This window comes from Limanda limanda, chromosome 20 (genome assembly GCF_963576545.1).
Source record: "Limanda limanda chromosome 20, fLimLim1.1, whole genome shotgun sequence".
In the NCBI taxonomy this organism is placed as follows: Eukaryota; Metazoa; Chordata; class Actinopteri; order Pleuronectiformes; family Pleuronectidae; genus Limanda; species Limanda limanda.
Window position 1 is genome coordinate 2,331,585 of NC_083655.1, and position 20,795 is coordinate 2,352,379.

The 20,795-nt window shown below is 43.6% G+C and overlaps 1 protein-coding gene across 1 annotated transcript in view; it reads left to right on the forward strand.

Annotated features, from left to right (window-relative positions):
• The first annotated feature begins 9,478 nt into the window (after positions 1–9,478).
• The window catches only part of LOC133026842 (rho GTPase-activating protein 21), a 36,717-nt gene continuing 25,400 nt past the window's right edge, over positions 9,479–20,795 (forward strand). The window contains exons 1-2 of the mRNA XM_061093821.1: positions 9,479–9,562; positions 12,814–12,835. The gene's annotated coding sequence lies outside the window, so the exon portion shown is untranslated. The remainder of the gene's footprint in view (positions 9,563–12,813; positions 12,836–20,795) is intronic.

The following is a 20,795-nucleotide window of genomic DNA, read 5'->3' on the forward strand; positions in this document are numbered from 1 at the left end:
TAGTATATTTGATTCATATTCCCATATACATGTTAGGCAGCCATTTCAGCACTACATAAAAGACAAACCCTCTTTATCGGGATGTGATTCCTCCAGGCGGCTGCAGTTTTATTTTCCCTTTAACCTTCCCAAAACCAGAAGCTTCCCCTGCAGCCTGTTGTTTTTTTAAAATAAATTTAAACAAACTGCTTTATTCCCAAATGAGCTTCTCTCACTCACTTTGTTGTTCTTTTTTATTCTGCCTCAGTTTCTGCTCGTCCCTCCAGGAAAGAAAGTCTGTCTTTGCCTGACAAACACCCTCCCTTCTTCCCTTCCTCCTTCACTCCCTCCTTCACTCCCTCCTTCACTCCCTCCTTCACTCCCTCCTTCCCTCCCGTCTCCCAGCATATTGGCAGAGTGCTGTAAAATTATATTATGGCTCCTACCTGACTCCACTATTAGCGTCTACACCCCCGATTATCGGCCCGCAACAAGATCTCTCTGATTGAATATCTGCCTGATCAGCTCTTTGCAGTGTGCTACCTCTACAGAGAAGTGGGTTGGAGGGTTTATACCCCTCGGAAACCCCCCCCAGAGGGGCGTTATGAAGAAGGGCTTTATGGATGTGCAGTGGTGTGGGCGCAGAGTCGGAGCAGTCTGTTCCCTGGCCCTCATTAGCCGCTCCTTTGTTACAGTAAGCCATACCTCGCGGAGCCCAGATGCAGCATGTCCAGATTAGATCTCACACCCACCGGGAGTCCTGAAAAGCCCCCCCTGAATCGAGCCTAATCCGCACGGCAATACTTTCTCCTTTCTTCTGTCTCTCTCCGCCGCACACATTCACCGCTGCAGAAACACAAACTTGGGACCATTTGGGGACTTAAAAATTACTTCTTGTAGTTTTTCAGAGTCCGGCCCGGTGCCTTGTGTCTTTAATCCTCGTCCAGAGATCCTGTCAGCTGCTTGCCGACCGCACGCCCCCCACTTTTTTTTTTTTTTGTCCTTTGTTATACAAATCAGAGCGGCAGATTATCATCTAATAAATCCTACACTCCCAGATTTGAGTGGATTAAAAAAATAAAAGGCCTCTCGTGAAACAACCTGGTTTTCATTGTGCCGTGTTCTCCACAAATGTAAACATCTGAAACAAGTTTGGAGGAAACACAGGTTTCGCTTGTTTAACGTCAGAAAACTGAACTTTTCCTCTAACCAGTCTTTCCCAATCTCCAAAGCGGACTTGTGTTTTTTTGGTGTATCAGCTCACCAGTAATGTGATACCAGTAAAAAAGACTCACAAGTGGTCTTAAAGGCCCCACACAAGCCTCTAAATAGCTTGTCAGTTTCTCCATCCCTGTCTTTTATTTCACCACAGCCGCGGTCTGGATGTTGTCTTTGGCCCTGGCCTGTGATGCTGTGTGAAGCCACAAAGCCATTTGTGGAACTATCAGCAGGGGGACTCCGAGACCATATTGCACTGCGTTGGGTCCAGCAGCGAGTGGTAACGGTGCAACAACAACAAGGGGCAGCGACAAAGACCTCCTCAACGTTACAACACATCCATCGGTTTCTCACAGCGCCACCTTCTACACCCGCTAGTCGAATTTCACAAGCGTCTGTGGCCACGCTTAAATTGATTTTATCAACTGGACCACACGGGTATTATTAGTTTTTGCGGCTTTGCTTGGGCCGACGGCAACGCTCACAATTTGCACCTCTGTGTAATCTCATAAAGTTCTTCAAGGCTTTTTTCCTGGCTGGTGTTAAAGAGCTGTTGACAGTTTATTGTATGTTTGAACACGGACATCGTCCCAATTAACCTGTTGCTGCTGATTTTTATCTGTGTTACATCAAAGTACAGTTCAAATATTTGTCCTGGATCAGCACAGTCAACAGTTTGTGCAGTTTAATCTTTATTTTAATGCCAAACAAATCAATTTGTCTAAAAAATAATCACCAGATTACACATTTTTTTTTAAATCCAGTAATTTAATGAGCTTTATTTACATTTCCCAACTTCTAAGTGACTTTGTTCAACTTTCCTCAACAAATGCAAACTGGAATCGGCTGCGTGACCTATGAGCGTTGCACAAGTTGTTATCTTTCCCATTCAAATCACTGCCCTACTACTTACACATACCGCATAATTCAGCTGTCATGGAATCAGATAAACGCTTCTGTATCAGCGTCGGTGTTTGAACTCCTTGAAGCTGCTGCAGCAACAGATTATTTCAGTGTAACTTCAGCTGCTGTTATCACAGGGACAGACTCTGCAAGTTTGTGTTTCTAAATCATATTATTGTTTAGCCAACATTCTATCCCGGCTGATGAGAGACATCTGAAGGCAGGCCGGTTCGAACCCAAAACCGTTAGGCTGTGGAGTGACAGTGCCAACCACTGTACCACTATGTCGCTCCAGTTTAAAGTTTATCCTTCAAAATGAACATACAGCTGAATCAACAGAAACTGAACATTTCAACCATCATGCAGGAGGATATTTAGTTTGCACACAGCCAAACCCAGAACACACACATACAAGTCTTTCCTTTCAGTTTTGCTCTGTGCATAAACATCAAACTATGCTCTTCCATCTGCACGTCCACGGGATCCCGGTCGACTCTGGTGTTCGTCCACGTCACAGGAAGTCGGAGGACGTGAGCTGGAAGCCTCGAATCAACCCAGATACTGTTTGCTTTGCTTCATGACACACTGATCTACACATAAACACATGGGAAAAAGCATTCAGATCACATGGGGCGCCCACGGAGAACAACACCCGAGTCCGGTGGCCGACATTGTTGTGGTCTGGTTGGTTTCCACGGCAACGGCATAATATTTCTGGGCGGCTTGTCTCGTTTTTTTGTGTCTGCATGGCACCAAATCCACGTCTTAGCCAACAGGAATTCCTTTCAGGGATCTTTTTTTCTTATCATGTGTTTTAGATTTAGAGGAGTGTAGGGACACTTATATACGATGTGGTGTGAAACCCTGTGAGAGTCAGATGTGCATTAGTCCAGGTATGAAGTCTCAGTAAAGTTTGACTAGTTCTCAAATATGAGTATTCTTGTCAGACCTGAATCCTTGTTTTGGCTTCTCCAGGTCACATGTCTCCACCGGACGTGTTTGTCGACATCTATTTCTGCCGTCTTTTCCATACAGAACACCACATGCTATATTGGAGTGGAGTGAATGTGGTAACAAGATGCTCGTAAGCAAGCGGCTGAGAGGGAACATTCCACGACTGGATTCCCGATGTTGTTTTGATGGTCGCTGCTGTGTCGGAAGGCAAATAGTCCTCAGATTCAAAATAGACCCGTGTGTACATTTTCATGATTTTTGCAAACCACACCTGCTCCTGGAGGATTTGCATTAGTTGTTAGTGGAAGTGGACCAGTTAATTTTAAGATTATGGGACAAACTGAGCAGATTTGGAGGTGGTCTGTGATGCATGTGGACACTTTTTCTTGCTGTGTGAATGCAAATGTGTCCTGGGCCACATTGACTACTCATCAGTTACAGTTTAACGATTTATTTATTATTCACAACATAATGCCTGAGACTTTTCTTAAATCGGTCAAATTCATAGATGAACACATTCATTTATTCAGCACCTCCTCTCTTTATCTCTCTCAGTTTCACCAACACACACAGGCATTGTCATTGGAAACATCTATAAACTGAGACTGGGCAAAAACAACATCATTTGGTCTTTGCGAACACGGATGTGTTTATTTGCAAATAGAGCAGAAAAGTGAGATCCGATCACAAGTAGTCATAGGAGAACCATTCAAGACAACTGACCCGTGTGAACAGGGTCACAGAGTTGCTGCATTTCAAAAATGAACATGTTTAGATTATTATTTGAGATTTAGTATCAGGCCATCCGCCAGCACAGAATCCCGATGTTCCTATTGGAGCAGCACAAATGCTCCAGAGAGCCCTGAGATGAAAATGTGATTAAATATTAAATTGATGTTTTGGCCGTGCGCTCTCCCCGAGAGATTTACTAAAAGGTATCATCAGGGCCGAGTCCCTCCCTCTCTCCCAAACATCTCACTGCTCCTTAAAATAAAGGCGGTTGCCAAGCCTCTGTGGAGTTTGTTTACCTTGCAGCATTGAGGAGGTGTTCCCTTGTGGACTCGGCTTTAGCCTCTTATGTAATACTACAAGGCAAGTGTGGAGGGAGAATAGGTGGCTGCATCCAGTTGAACTCTGGATGCAGTCTGGGATTGGTTTTGCAAAATAGGGTTTTCAATCATTTCATGTCAGGTTGAAGTTTAATAAAGGTTTATTAACGTTTAGGTGTTAAATTGTTTAAACAGAATTAAGCACAGTCATTTACAGCTTCACCCAAAGTGGCCCAGCTTGATATGTTCAACAACTGGCTCCCAGTTTATTTTAAAGTGCGTCAATACTCACATGTTCACATGTAAACTGGAAGCGGTGTTGGGTCATTCTAATTGATCCTTTAGTGATCTGTGCTCTCCATGTAAACACTGGGGGACAGATTCTACAGTCAAAGTTCTGTATAAAGGTTTGATTCAAAGTATGAGGAGTCAGTTTAACTAGACTTCCTGTGTACAGTAGATCTGTTGTTTTGCTTATTCTTATGTAACAATGGTTAAATGCATCTTCTATATAAATGAATCTATAATCTACTGGAGTTACTGTGGGTTTCTGCACCTTCTGCTCGTCTCTCTCAGCTCCATGTGCACCACACACGGGTATTAGTTCTTTGTAGTTGCCAGATGAGCTGCAGGCTTGCAGAGGTGGGTGGGTTTGGTGGCTGTACATTTTTGTTCCTTATAGATTTCACAGAACACACATGCCTCCGTATCTGCTGTAGCCCCACTTGACTTCTTCCACTCATTGTGAAAACAGTCCTGTGTTATTCCTGTCTCCCTGCAGACAGCAGCTCTGTGGTGCCTGGTTTGTTCAGACTCTACAAACTTCAGCTTTTCATACTTGACTCTCTGACTTGTTGTGTGCGTCTTGTCTTCTCCTCTCATGGGTTGTCATGAGTTATTGATCAGCCTTGACATTTGAGGTGCTGTTAGAGGTTGGCAGTGGAAGGAGTGAGTTAAGAGAGAGCGATGAAGGAGACAGGAAAGGAAGAGAATTCACTTCAGGCCGCCTGGTGTGTGTGTGTGTGTGTGTGTGTGTGTGTGTGCATACTTCACAGCGAGGTTTGTGTGGAGAGTGGGTGGGTGCGTCAGTCAGTCGGGCTGCTGCTCTCCGCACTGCATTCAGCTGCTCTCCTCCCGGCTGAGTGGAAACATCATGTGTCTGTGGGACGCCCAGAGGAACAGCCCTGTTTGTCCCAACTGAGACCAGCTCAGGCAGTCGGGGACGGGCTGAGGATGAGAGAGGAAACGAAATGAACTCGGAGTAGACGGCACAGAGGGAAAGAGGAAGTTAAAGAGCATTTTTTTGAGGATAGCTTTCATCCAGTCTGCCATCTGGTCTCAACCACCTCGGACTTGGCTATGCCATGCTGGCCCAGAGGAACGGGCTACCTCCAGGCTGTAAGCCAGTTCCGCTGAAGGACCCGCCTGACCTGCGGGATGTGGACGTGAACGCCGTCGGGTGCTGCTCTCTCTCTTCCTCCCCGTCATCAGGGGGTTGTCCGTGGGCTCGGCTGGCCGGGGTGGACGGCTGCCTGTCGGAGCCGTACTGTCTCTGGTTCCAGCTTTTGGCCAGAGCCTACTGGGGTGAGGTGGAGCTGGGGCTCACCAGTCCCAACCGCAGCGTGTCCTGGGCTCGGCTGCGAGAAGCCTCCAGGAAGAACTGTGTCCGATCCCGGGTAAGGACAGTTTAGGTGATGAGTGATGGATGAGCATCCTTTCGATTTTAAGGGAAGCATTTAAGTTACCATATGAAATCTGGGTTTAAGGGCTCTCAGTGTCTGGCAGAGGCGTATAGGTTTACATAGGAAGCCCTTGAGAGAGGAGGAGAGGTGAGGGACAGCTACACTTTGTTGTCCCATCTGAGGAATTTAGCGTGCGTCATCCTGTGCTACAGCAGCAGAGCAGTCCTGCTTCACTGACCAATATCTTTCATAAGATGAGTGTGTGTGAGGGTTTTAGGTTTTCGTTTATTGTTATTGGTCCTTATGGTGTATTCACTGTGCCTCTTTGCTGTGTGTCGTCAGATGAGGATCATGTTTATTTTACAGCTGTAAGCAGCAGCTTCATTTTCACAGTTTCTTCTAGAATATCCCCAACAGCCTCAACTTCTTTATGATACACACTGAGGCTGGCTGGAATGAAGTCATTGTTCAGTGGAGGAGCAACGTGGGGGAAGCAAAGGCACATTTTCCTTATTATATATTGAACAAGGAGGGTGACTAATGTGGTCAAAGAGGGAGAGATGTTTGGAAAGAAGAGGCGAGAAAGGGAGGGAGTGAAAGAGGTAGATCCATGAGGTCAGACGACCAGGGGGTGACTCACAGATTTAAAAAAATTGAAAAAAAAAACATTTGGAAAAAGTAATGACATTCAAATTCACTCATATACATAAAGAAGCAGAAGAGGCCATGCTAATGCACCGTCCTGCAGGCGGAGGCACCATATGGCAGCACACAGATCAGAAGCCCCTCGCTGGTGACTGTTCTGATGAACAGATTGCATGCATAATTAAATGGTATTAATCAGGTAATCGTGTGAGCTTGTTTGGATCAGATTTACAGTATTGTTCCTTGAATATGAATATATAACTTATAGCAGCACTGTGAAGCTGGAGTTTCCCTTCGCATTCTGCTGCGGTGCTGCTTTTCTCTGTATAATTCAATATGTTATATATAGAGAGAGATGGAAAGTGTGTTTGTGTGTCTGTGTGTGTGTGTGTGTGTGTGTGCCTCAGTCACGGGGCTTTCGAGTCGGATGGCTTAGCTATTGCGTAATACAACATTCAATTTTGAGCATGAAATCAAAACAAACAGCTGAGTTGGCCTGTGTCAGCTCCTTTCCCTTCTCTCCCTCCTCTTCCTCTCTCTGTTACATATGCACTCAGGTTAACTTCCAGCTCTGCACCACTTGGGTATTGGTGGTGATTTCACCAGTCATAGGCTACCATTACGCCCACACCCATCCCTGTCTCCTGAGGCCTCTCTACATCTACATCTGCTCCCAGACAGGCCGAGGAGAGGTGTGGAAGGAGAAGCCGGAGGGGGGAATGTCTTTGTTTTGGATCCATAGGCTGAGATGTATGTGGGTAGGAGAAGAGCCTGTGGAGGCGTCAGGGTTGAGGCTGGAACTCTTGGCAGGCCCGCACACAGCCAAGAGTCACGATGGTAGTGTGAGCAATAACCGCTAACGCACGCCCTGCGGTGCAGCGGTTCAGCTCTGTCATTACTCTGATGATGGATGTGACGTCTCACTGCTCCGGACCCTCTCAGCAGAAGACATCGGGGAGGCTTTCTGAGTTATCTGATAAAGAATTACCTAATACTTCCTGTTTCGATGTTCAAAGGAGTGATAAATCCGAGGTTTACGACCGTTAAGGCACCAGACACTACAAGCAGAGCCTACTGTCCGACAGCTGGGACAGAACACCTGCACTGTGATCCAGGTACACTCCTACTCTGGAGGAATCCTAGCAAACGTTGGCAAACTCTGAAAGTCGCTGCAACATTTTATCACGGCACTCACCTTCAAAGAATGCATTTATTGTGACGCACGTGCAGGAAGCGGTAAATTAGCTGCAGTTAGCTTATTGTTGTAAATTACTGGAGTGTTGCAATGATGTATATATGTGTTTGTCTAACTTCATATTCTCACTTCATCATCTTCAGCTTTGCACCAGTTTCCACTTTAGCCAGTGTAAACATTTTGTCAGCTCTCTGTTATAGAACATTTGAAATCCCACTTTTACAGCCGACGTGGGGCACGAGCTGGGTTTTGTCGCCGTTAATGCAATGTTACGCAAGCCGAGGAGCCGCCAGCATTGACGTGTTGTTTCTATCCCGTGTTCGTCACAATTGGAATGTAGGAATGTAGAAGATAAGTCTGTCATCATGCAAACGCACCAAATAGCCCCGTAAAGCTCAGAATGTACAGTAACCAAAGCCACATGTACGGTGGTGTGGCGCCCAGGGCAGCAAACTGAATCCTTTGCATTGAGAGCCACAAAGCAGGAGCTAAATATTTGACTTCATTCGTGGCCTCTGTCACCGACGTTATAGCAGTTGTAACGTAGTAGCACCAGTTGAGATGAGTGATGTGTTTCCTCTCCTGTGTTTACCGACAGAATTCACAAGTACATTCAGGCTCATTGTGGGCTGAGCCTCAGTTGATGACAAATCGTATTCACCCGAAGGTGTTGATTAATTCAATGTTTGGACAACTTAAAGCTGCAGTATATGAAACACTTATATGGCTTTAAGGTTTATGGATGTTTACGATGGGATATAAGTGATGTCAGAGTCTATGAAGGGATAGAAGGTGTACGAACGTCTACGGAAGAAAGGGATAGATAGTATATGAAGGTCTATGGAGGTTATACGAAGGTGTATGAAGGGATAGAAGTTATACAAAACTCTATGAAATGGATAGAAGGTACATGAAGGTCTACTCCTACAAAGTATCCAGAAAGGACAAAGCTAAAGTGTTTGTTATGATAGACATCAAATGGACTGCAGGTCAAACATTTACTACCTACACAAAAACACTGTTTTGCAGATTATAGGCAACAATATCCTATCAATTATTTTACACAATTCTTCTTCCTACCACCTGTCTTTGAACACTTACTCATCTGTTTCCCGAAAGCACAAACCTTGACCACTAAACGTCTCCCTGTTATTCACCATTCACATCCGTCCTGCTGTTGTTGTCTTTTATCTGGTGACTGTGAAGAATCACCAACAGGGGATTTCTGGTATGTTTAAATCAAGATGATTAATAAGATATAGGCTTAGTCACGGGCTGTTACATCTGTGAAAACACACTTTTCTTTGTTTTCGTTAACCACTCTGCTTGACAATTACCAGCGGTGAAGTCAATGGAGGGATTGTGCCGTCATGTAGCTGAGAGTTTCTTCTTCCACGCTGAACAAGTGGAAAAAGCAGATTTACGATCAGTGGGTCATTATTTTTATAGCCATGTTTGATTTCTTTGTTGCAGAGCAGTGAGACATCTGAAGCAGAGTTTCCCGGCCCGGAGGTCAAACCCTCAAGGGATCCACAGATACAGTTTTAGGGGGTGGATGATGATGATTTAAGAAAAAACCCTTCGCTGACAGCTCATGTATTTAAACAACAAACATAAGAATGGCATCGTTTTGCTCTCAAGAAGGAAGCGAATAATGTGGAAATCCAGTTTTAAATCTGTGTCAACAACACGGTGAAGGTTCTGGACACTTTGTAGTAACAGCGTTTGTTTTCTCCTCCATTCAGGCCAAGCAGAAGGATGGGGGGATCGACCCGAGTGAGGCGTCGGCCACCACTTCCCCCGGGCCGGAGGAGGAGCCGTTCTCCTGGCCGGGCCCGAAGACGCTCAACCTGCGTCGGACCTCCCAGGGGTTCGGCTTCACGCTGCGGCACTTCATCGTCTACCCACCGGAGTCGGCCGTCCACAACTCCCTGAAGGTGACAGCACACTCACTACGTTTACATGATGGCATAAACCCGATTTCGGCTGAAGCCCGGTTTCTCTATCCATGGGGGGTTAACTGCTCTATCTCAGGGTACGTGGCACTGAGAAATCCGACTCTTGTCCGAAAGCATTTCATACCCCGCTACGATAGGTGGCGCTGTTTTCATTACAGCTAGTGGTGACTACCGACAAAAAACAACAACAGCCTTCAACTCAGCATGCAAGAAACATGACGAACGGAGAGCAAGGTGAAACTACGTCCCTCTACATGATGTTGTGCATGTTTACTCTAGGAGTACTGCGAATGCGAACGGCGCATTTGATTAGACTTAGACTTCCGGGTCGAGGGAGGGGGGGAGCAGGATCTCAAGCATGCGCAAAGACGTCATCTCCAGTTGTTGTCTAGCTTCCAGAGTTACATGCGCGCGTTGTCCGATATACAGCCAGATCCGATCTACTTATCTGGGGGTGGTTATTTGACTTCAGTCGGACACAAGAAATCTAGATTTGTGGAGTTACATGACATGGATCTTCGATTGAAACCCGACAACGCCAGAAATCGGGTTTCAATCGGACAAATGTAACCGCAGTGACTGACTCTCACACATCAGACGACACTAAGACTTCAAAACAAAACAGACAAATCCATCATATCATCAAAAAATCTCTGCAGATAACTTGAACTGTGGGAAAAAGCTGTTTAGTTCATGTCCCATTTCAAATTTTGATTTTAATTTGTGCTTTGACGGAACCAAGGCTTCTCTTCAAATACTTGTCACTCTGGTTAATTTGCTTTCATTATTGCTTTTTGTCCTCTGATCTGACTCCGGTGTCTACTGGTCTCCGTTCCAGATCGTACTCATTAAACTGAGACCCTTGTAGTGTCTGTAGTGACTTAGAAAAACAGCAGATTTGTGTCACATAAAGAGGAGAAACCGTCAGAATGATGACTCTCAGCTGCTGTTTGAACACGGCCCCAGACAAACAACATCCCATTTAGTGCTTCTCTTGTGTGAGAAGTGTTTTCCAGGAAGAAATAAATCTGTGCATGTTTTGTTGTGTAGTAAAAAGTAAAGATGTAATGTGTGGCTTCAAGGTTTTTAGTGTCTGTTTTTTGTTTTCTGAGATTCTTGAAGCTGATTCACTACAATCGAGTTGTGTAATTTTCTCAAGCTGTGAGCAGCTTCAGATGTGAAATAGATTCAGTTGCTTTGTGTACGTTTTTACTAGAGTTAGTCAGAAAATTTGACAAGAAATAACTCATCACACACTTTATTCTCGTTTCGCTGCTACAGGCTTCCTGTGCATTTGAGCTCACCTCATTTGCAGCCTTTATTTTGTCACGTTAACTTAAAATACAAATATTCTATAGATGTTTATTATAACACCCTTATAACATCAGTATTTAATCTCTTCAAAACTCATTCTATTTCCAGTTGTGTGTGTTGTTGTGTCTGACCATCACTGACACTTTAATAGGGCTACGATGTTTTAATTTAATGTCATGTCAATACGCTCGTGTCGTGCCAGTTTTTTTTAGCAGGGCCTATTTCTGACTTGTATCCTCCCACCTGGGACCTCGGCCAACTGTCCCCTGGATCACATCAGCACCAATCTGCCCTTTGGTATTAATCCTGATGCTACAGCACTTCCGGCTCCTAATGGGCATAGACTTAATACAGACTAAAGGGCTTTGGGTAAATACCACAGGGCTTCTTTAATGGGAAAATGCGCCGGTGTTTCAAGTCCGCTCTCTGGAAGCTTATCACGGCCTCCCTCGTATTAGTTTTCCTAAGTGATAATTCAGGATAAGTTGGGTTTACTTTTCTCTGAAGTGTATTTTGACAACCTCTCATGTTTGCACAAAGGGATTTCCTGCAAAGTTAGCATAGTACGTTAGGTTTATAGCCTTTGGCGCCGCTCCTGCGTGTTGAAAGAGAAACTGCGGCACAAAGGTTTAGGACTTTGAGACGTTTGTGTTACCACAGAGACGGACAGATTCTCCCACAGTGTTCATGGGTATCACAGCTTTGTTCTGGACATCTTTAAGTCCAGACTGGTGCAGTGTTTGCTTCTATTTTCTCACTAAAACCTGATTTGCATCGAGCTGACATTACACATGGGCTAAGATTCATAGAATAAATCAAATAAGGGAGTTAACTCATCAGTGAAAATGTGGCAAGAAGCAGAATGTAGCACAAATCATTAATTTGATTCATAAAATATCATTCACATATGAATTCCTCAACTTAAACAAGCGTTTTCTTTGCAGATTCCACCAAATTGGATTACAAGTCTTATTTTATACTTTTAAGATTTGTTTCCGGGAAATATTTCACTACAACCTTAAATTTCAATCCATGACTTGAACTCTAACCGTTTCTCCCATTATGTAACCTCAAGCCTCATGGTAAGGATGAAAAAACAAAATCCTCATCCATGTTTATGCATCACTGTAATTGCTTTTAGGGTCTTGGATCGGAGCTCTGTCCTAATCACAGTTTGAGGATATTAGCGTTAGCCTGCAGAGGTTCTGACCGTCTTAAGGAAAGCCTTGGGAGAGCGGCGCATCTTAAAGCATCCATGGCCAACACATGAGTCACTGGGGGGGAGGTGGATTAAAGCAGGAGTGTGTGGATCTGAGGGAAGTTAAAGATGTATGTGTTGAGGAAATGATGTAAAGCACACAAACATGAAGTGGCTTTTCTGGATGAAGTGCCACAGGAGTTGCTCTGGACCGTCATGGGTCCTTTATCAGAAACCTTTCCAATTATGGAGCCGTGTTTAATGACTAATTAACACTTTCTTCTCTCATCCATCCCCTGTAGGGCTTCCACTTATCATTTTATAAATTAATCTGTTAATTATTGTTTTAATACATCAAATTGAGAGGGCATACCTCTGCCAAGGCTCACATCCTATCTCAGTATGTTAAAGATCAGGCTCCAGCCCTTTAAAAAATGTACTTTGTGGTTAATCCTTCTAACAAACAGACAAACAAACATACGAAAACAAAAACCTAACCTTCTTTATGGAGGAGATAAATAATGTAGGCCTTTAAATATCATACAGTATATCAAAACAGTGTTATGAGAATTAATACAAGAAGAATATACCAATATGTTCTTTGATTATTTGTTTTTTTATGATGACTTTTACTCTTTTTATGGCTACAGACATTATTCTTTATCAGTCTTTGTTATGATTTCTTAAAATTAAACCACTGTCTCTTCTTTTCTTTCAGGATGAGGACAACGGCAGCCGAGGTAAGTTTGTAAATCAGTTTTTTTATCTAAACTGCTGCATGAAATGGGGATGTGCACTGTGAGCCGGGACCTCAGCTGTTCTAATAAGAGACGCACAGAAACCATTTACTCTCAGTTATTCTTGCTGAATGGGAATCAGATGAAGATTGACACCTCATTACTCCAAACGTTTTCCCTCTTTACAGATTGAAGTAGATGCATTTTGATGAGTCTTTGTGTCTTTACATCTCATTATTCGTATTGGGATCTCAGTCTCTAGAATGGCTTAATAACACAGGGAATGAAGCAGACAAAGAGATAAACAACATGTTGCAGGTGCAGTTGTGTTCTCTGGGGTCTGTCAGCCAGACAGGCGGCGTGGAGTCTCTAGTCTTTGCTCTTCGGAGCCGTGGCGTTCGCTTGGCAAGGCCTCGGCATTCCTCAGAGCATCCGGCTGGTCGTTCCAGTGCCTCAGTATTCTGCTCACATCCGCAGCCCAGCGTGAACGCAGGCGGATCGCTCTGCTGCTTCTCAAACAGCCCAGCAACACGTCTTCCACCAGACCATCCAGGCCCTGGTACACCGGCGTGTGTTTACAGACACAGACAAATAGAAAATTGTGTTTTTAAATAAAACACGACACAGTGTTTCGCAGTATTTCTTTGTGTTGGACATAAATTAATGAGAAAGTGAGACGCTCATCATCATCATGTTGGTTTAGCTTGTGAAACATCCAGACCCCCCCCCCCAGGTGTGATTCAGTGGATTAATATGTCTTGAGTGGATGATAAAAAATGAAGGATTCTGGGATAATGGAAGGTGAGCGGACTCCCTTCTGTGATAAATCTGACTCAAAACACATCCCAGCAGGATATTACCAGATTCCAGTAAGTGTCCCTCATCGTCCCTCTTGGCTCTTGGTGTCACATTCCTCACACTATACCCCCCCCCCCACCCCCCCACCCACTTCAGCTCCTCCGTGTCCACCCGCTTCATTCAACACGGGCCTCAAAACATTAAACAGCACACACACACGGGAAGGAAACCCTTCAGGGAGTAAGTGTGGCTCCACATTGTTATGGACTGGGATTGCTTTTTGTGACTTTACATGAAAGAAGTCGTGTTAACCTCTTGTGAGTCTGTGTGTGTGTGAGTGTGTGGTTCCTCTGCCATTAAATCTTATGCAGTAAGTGCATGAGAGGCCTTCATTGAAAGGCTCAATACATAGTGAATAATAACTGCCTCCTGCTGCTGCCTCAGGAAGTCACTCGGCCTCCCTCCACTCTCATAAATCCTTCTTTGCCTCCAGCAGAGGTGATGATGCAGAGCAGCACAGACCAATGTCATGAAAGACAGCATTTGTTGTTGTTTTTGCAAAGCTGCAGCTAAGACTAGGGACGGGAATCAGCAGGGACCTCCCGATACGATACTATCACGATACTTAGGTGGCGATACGATATGTATTGCGATTCTGTAAGTATTGCGATTCGATATTACGATTTCCTGGGATTTCTGGAACTGGACCATGGAAAAATGTTGAATCATACCTTCAAATACAACACAGTCAAATTCACTAAGAGCTTTACAAGTTTTATTTCAAATATTAACATTAACTTAACGACTGCCGGGCAGCCAATAGAGAAAAGAAATAAAAATGTGTCCTATTATTGTATAGCTCCTGTCAACTGCACACAAACTGACAGATTAAGAAATGTATGCCACTTAGGCTACTTTTAAACAATATATAAAAGGTAAATTAAATAGAATGGATAAAAGTTTACTTAAAATATAAACTTTGAAATAAACAAAAAGAAGGTTATTGTTGTTTGCATGTAGGCGATGCAAAGCTAGTGCTTGGGTATGTTTAGATTCTTGTGCAAAAACAAGAGCTTGTCAACATGCTCTGGGGTGATGTTGCTCCCCCCATATATCCCCCCAGGTATAAACCAATAAATATGTTTTTTTTCTTTTTTAAAAAAAATCGATTTTGGAGGCAGCATATCGATTTAAAATCGTCGTTCACAAGAATCGCGATTTGTAACTGAATCGATTTTTCCCCCCATCCCTAGCTAATACTCCAGCAAATGAATCGATATCAAGTATTTATTAAGAAAAATAACCACAAAAAACAGTGGTTTTAAATTAACATTGCCACTTGTCAAGCTGAAGACTGTTTATCTCTGAATTTGGAGTTTCATTGTGTTTAAGAAACTTCTTCGAAATCTTAAACTAAATAAACAATTTGAAACTAATTGAATTATCTGAAAAATATGCGAAAACAGACTAGATCATGAAATTCAGAGCATGTGATTGCAGCTCATGTGCAGATGCAGGAGCCTGTGTTGACTTTATATAGTGTTCGCTGAATCAAACAGCCAGAAATGAGTCGTGGTGTCATGAAGAAGAATCTTATTTACTATATTTCACTTATTGTGAAGCTGGAGAAAACTCATGTAGGCACAGGGAGGATGTGCAGACTTCACACATAATGGCCTTTAGCATTATTAATTCAAAATTTAGTTTCTTCAAGTAAAACCATATGACACCCTGCAACAGTCAGTCTGGCCCTTTGTAATCTCATTTACTGAAGTTTGTAGAAATTAAAACCAAAATAGACTGAAAACAGAGTTCTGAAGGATTTTTGAGTCAGATTGACTTGGATTGAATTATTTAATTAAAAGCTAGAAAGGCAGTTTGAGCGCAGACCTCCGATAAGAACCCAAACTCCTCTTAAATCCAATTAATCTGTAGTGAAATTACACTTACTCATAGATATCAGTCCCCTAAATATGCCTGTTCATTTGTTTTCATCGAGATCCATGTATTATTTCCTGGGGAATTAGTGAAAATGTAGGAAAACAACCCATCTCTCGACATGAAAGGAAGTGAAAACATTTCATTTTCATGCCAAAATGTAATAAGCTTCTATCTTGGCACATTTCTCATCCTGTTTCGTGGAAATCCGATCAGTAATTTTTTACGTAATCCTGCTGACAAATACATGGACAGGGGCGAAAAACAAAACCTCCCGAGTGGAGGAAGTAAAGTTTTCTCACAGGATCCATTCGATTGTATTATAGAGTCTTATTGCTTTAATTGAATATAGACTTCAAGAAATCGACTTCATGTTCCCAAGCACTTGAAAGACGTCTCGTCCATATTGGTTGAACATTTAAACTCGAACGTTATTTCCTCTCAACTTCATGATCTGTCACGAAACAACACATGGGCAGACAAACTTTGTTTTTGTAGTTCCAGACGTTTGGCGTTGGTGTCACAGCAGCTACACAACGCGTACGCCCCCCCCAAAACAAACATCCGTGACATCATCCGACAACCACGTGAACGCACACACGGGTCCAGACAGACGACGCGTCCCATGTCCCGGGGTTATTTTAATGTTTATGAAAAAAGAAGAAGTCGCGCTCCGTCCCGACCCGGCTCTGTGATGTTCGCTGCACTTTATTTGCTTGACTCCGAGCCAGTGTGTGATGAGGCTGTTGGTGTTTGGAGAGGGTGAGGGAGGGAGGGAGGGAGGGAGTGAGGGGGGTGGTGGGGGTGGCTGCTGACCGCGTGTTGACTTGCTGGGTGTTGCCGCTGGAAACAGTTAAAACATCCAGAAAACACACAGGGTGACGTAGATACACAGATAAACAAACGTAAACACCGACCTGCAGTGTGTAGATGCACCGTGGAAATATGGAAACGGGAATGATGTGCTTCTACTTTGTGTGTGTGTGTGTGTGTGTGTGTGTGTGTGTGTGTGTGTGTGTGTGTGTGTGTCCCAAAGTACGGACGTGTTTATTTCCTTTCACAGCGGTTGTGTACATACCAAACGGCTGTTATCCCAAATCTTCCTCTCTATCTCACTTCCTCTCCTCTCCCCTCCCTCCCTCCCTCCCTCCCTCCCTCCCTCCCTCCCTCTGTCTGTCTCTGCCTTTCCTGTATCTCTTTCTCCTCAGCTGTGTATTTTAGCAAGTTATCAAAGGAGCTGAAATCGGAATGAGGCGTTCTGTCCGTGGAACCTCGGCGCAGCGAGAGAAGCAACATAAAACATTTCACCATCTGTTCAAATATTTGTTTTTCGTTCAACGTGAAACACTTTTCTCCGCAGATACCACTTCTATTTCCCTCGTTTTCTTTGTGTGTGTGTGTGTGTGTGTGTGTGTGTGTCAGGTTTTGGTTCGTTCCCATGAAGTCTGCAGAGGGAACGCAGCTCAGCTCAAGCAAACAGAATTCCCCAGTATTCTCCAGTGAGCCTTTTTTTAAATGCCCCACCTTCTTTAACAAAGCTGAAGTTTTCGTCTTCTTTTTTCTGTTTTCCATGGTCAGCTTAGCGTAGCACTAAGACTGGAACCAGGCAGACAGCGAGCCTGGCTCTGAGCAGAGGTATGCGACAGGACTGCAGGTCTTCACCCAGAACAGCCCAGGTTGTGCAGATTGAACAAACAAGATATTCGGGTGATATTTAATATTGATAGTCTAATCTAAGACTTGGCAAGAGAACAAATATTTCCCCCTAAAAAACGTCTGCTTTTCTTGGCATCAGGCCTCAATCCTTTACTCGTGAGGGTGAACTATTTTGCTTTTATTTCAATCTAGAGTTCAAACTCTTCCTTTTCTTTTAAGTTGAGTGAGTAATTATGACTCTGACAGCTCGTTCTGTTTTTTTTTTTTTTTTATGATATACACCCACCCACGTAGAAGCTGTAGCATTAAGACTCAAGTCATAAAAACTTTCTTAGGCAAATATCCAAACACAACCGGCCGTTCACCCTCTCTGTGACTGGACTGTTGCAACGCCCATCGAGCTCCACTGGTCTCAAAGGGATGATAAGCAGTCGTCAGTGGTTATGATGGTGGATTTACGACTCAAGACTGGTTTCAGACAGAAGTGGACCAGAGTAGGTTTTCCCTTACTTGCCACCACCTGTAGATTTTTACTGGAATAAGTGTAACTAGTTTATTTTATTTGCTAATTTAGCTAATTTAGCTAATTTATGTTATCCACTCCTCACACTTTTGCTCTTGTGTTTTTTGTTTGTGTAAAGATCAGAAAAACAGAGTCCACCCTCAAATCTCTCTAACAGGAATCGTGGCCAGTTGGCTCATTTAGAGAAAATGTCTTGACGCATGAGAAGGTATTTAAAAATGTCCACATCTGTCTCCAGATGTTTGTTACTTGTTCCTTCAGTCGAACTCAAACTGTCTTTTTTAACGAGAGAAAACAAAACAACTCAATCAACTCGTACTTCTTCTTTTTTTTTTTCTCAGTACAGTGCGGTCAGAGTAATGTCAGAACATAATCCTCTTTCCCCTGGGCGGGTTTTGGTATTTGCAATTCCTAGAAAGTGATGGAAAGTACTCCACCACCTTCCTGTGTGTGGTGGAAAAACACCAGGTGTGTGTGTCTGTGTTCATGTGTCTGTGTGTTGTTGTTGAGCACATCAGTGGGCAGATGCAACAGTGGTGTCAGGTGTTTCTACGTCAGGAATGCTACAGTCAGAGAAGGGTATTATTTTGAAATGTTATCAGCCCTCCAGACATTTAGCCATGCACTGGTCTTCCCATGTTTTTATTTAGTAAAAAGTTTTAGGTCCAACCATTATCCTATCGCAGATATATTGGAATAAGTGTGTCAGTCAATTGTTAAATGTTCCATAAGAAGTTGTAGAGTCCGAACATTTGACCATTTACAACCTTTTTCCTGAGCTTTCAACCACATCTCTTCCTCAGCAGATGGGCTTTGTTCCGTTGTCGTCATGTAAAGGAATTTCCTTCTCGTACGTGGAGCTGCAGATTGTGTTTAGAACACACACAGTTGCCCCTCGACGTAAAGTGACATGTGACCAACGTTCAATCCAGTAGAGCGGGTGGTGGAAAGCTCGAGAAAAAGGGAGTAATGAGTTATGATCAATATGATTAGAATAAAAATCTATTCTATATAACAGAGTGTAGAGAAAAGACTATTCAATATTTGCATTTTAATATATATATTAGGGCTGGGCAAGTTAACTCGTTTCAATGGAGTTAACTTGAGTTAACTCGAGTTAACTCAAGTGATGAGTTAACTTGATTAATTATTTTATCTCGCATTCACTCAGGTTTGATTATTTATTGTTTTATTGTGAAAGTCAGGCTTTTATTTTGTGAAAGTCTGTTGCTCACTGCTGTAGAACAGGAAAAAAGAAAATAATTGGCGGATAAACAATCGAGTTAATTCATCACTTGAGTTAACTCGATTAAAACGAGTTAACTTGCCCACCCCTAATATATATATATATATATCGTTTCTATGGGGCCAATGTTGTGGCATTATTATTTGTTTGTGTACATGGAGAGTTGTGTAACTGCATCTCAATTTGTGTGTAATCAGATTTTTTAAATGTGTAAAAGAATCTGCAAATGTGAATTCTCTGTCTGCTGAGACAGAAATGTAAATATGTTTTTCGAAAACTGCAGATGTGCCACAAGATTTTGAGTTTGTGTTGACAAATCTCCCATTTTTCTTTCATACATTTGCAAATCTGATACGACACACCTGGGTTGAGATAGCAGCTTGTTAGTTCAACTTATTGACCTTCATATTTCGAAACCTGGCCTTCTAAAAAAGTTGACTCACTTATTTACCGACGTGCAGCCACTGACTTGCCACTGGCTTTAAGGCGTATTGACATACCCCCCCCCCCGACGTAAAGCTGCAGCTGTTTACAGAGCGCGGCGATTAGCGAGATGAGACCTGTCCATCTCAACGCCGGCACCTGAAAGTCGTCTCTCTGTGCGACAAAGTGTATTGACACAGTTTAGAAGGATGTGTGGGTTTGTTGTGTGACTGTTTGGAGGATGTCAGCAATCGGCCGTGCAGGTGTTTCAGAGTTTAAGCTTTCAAAGGAGAGTTGTGTTTGGACTCGTTTGTGTGAGAACTGAACAGAACTCATGGGAACGGAGGAGGCAGAAAGGCCGAGTTACAGTATTTGTTTTCACGGTGGCTTCGTCCTCCGTCTTTCAAGCGGGAAGTTTGATGATAAAACACGCTGTGCTTTTGAAGGAAGTGGCAGTTTATGGATTTATGTGAAGTGTACTTGTGCTTTGACCTTCCCACACTATGGGGGGACCTCCGTGTGCCAGGATCATGTGCCTCACATTTTCATATTCCTCTGCTGGAAGAGAGCTGACACAGATAATCATCTAAACACACACACACACACACAGTCCTCCTGATCCTTCTCTGTGTTTGAAGTGTTGGGAAAGTTGTGGAGGAACACATCTTCCCATTCAGCACCGGAGCAAACAACGAGCACCACATGTGCTTTGGTGTTTGTGTACTTTAGGGAAGGCAGTGCGTTTGCATGTGGGTGCGGTGTTTGTGAACGTGTGAGTGACACAAACGGGTTGTGAGCGAGTTGGATGGAGAGGTATTAGAGTTAATGCAGAGAGCGGGCAGCCGGCCCAGCCCTCTGTAGAATAACATTATCTAACCCAAAACAACAGGGGGGGGGGGGCTGGGAGCTGGCCCACACAACCAGGCCCAGCTGTGCAGCCGGGGCCGGACGCCAAGCCAGAGCTCAGCCGGGCCAGTATAGACCTTTAACTGCTAGACTGGAAATGTACAGCAAGTAAACAGCTACTTACTGGTTTTCTTGCTTGATATATGGTTGAAATGTGAGTTGTGGTCCAGGCGTTGAAAACAACAAACCAGTGCTTTGTATTTGGTCCATTCTGGAGCTTCTTCACCTCTTTCCCGTGGAGGTTATGTTTACCCTCCTGCCCATCTGTTTGTTTCTTTGTCACCAGGATTATGCAAAAAACTACTGAATGGATTTCCATGAAACTTGAGGACATGAGCCAAGAAAAGACTCCAGAGAGTCCAGATACAATCAGGCAGATCCAGGATTTTATTTTTCCTTTTCTTTAATATCCTGAGATATTGGTGAGCTGTTTTTCACCAATTTCCCAGGGAACGATGCATTATAAAAAATAT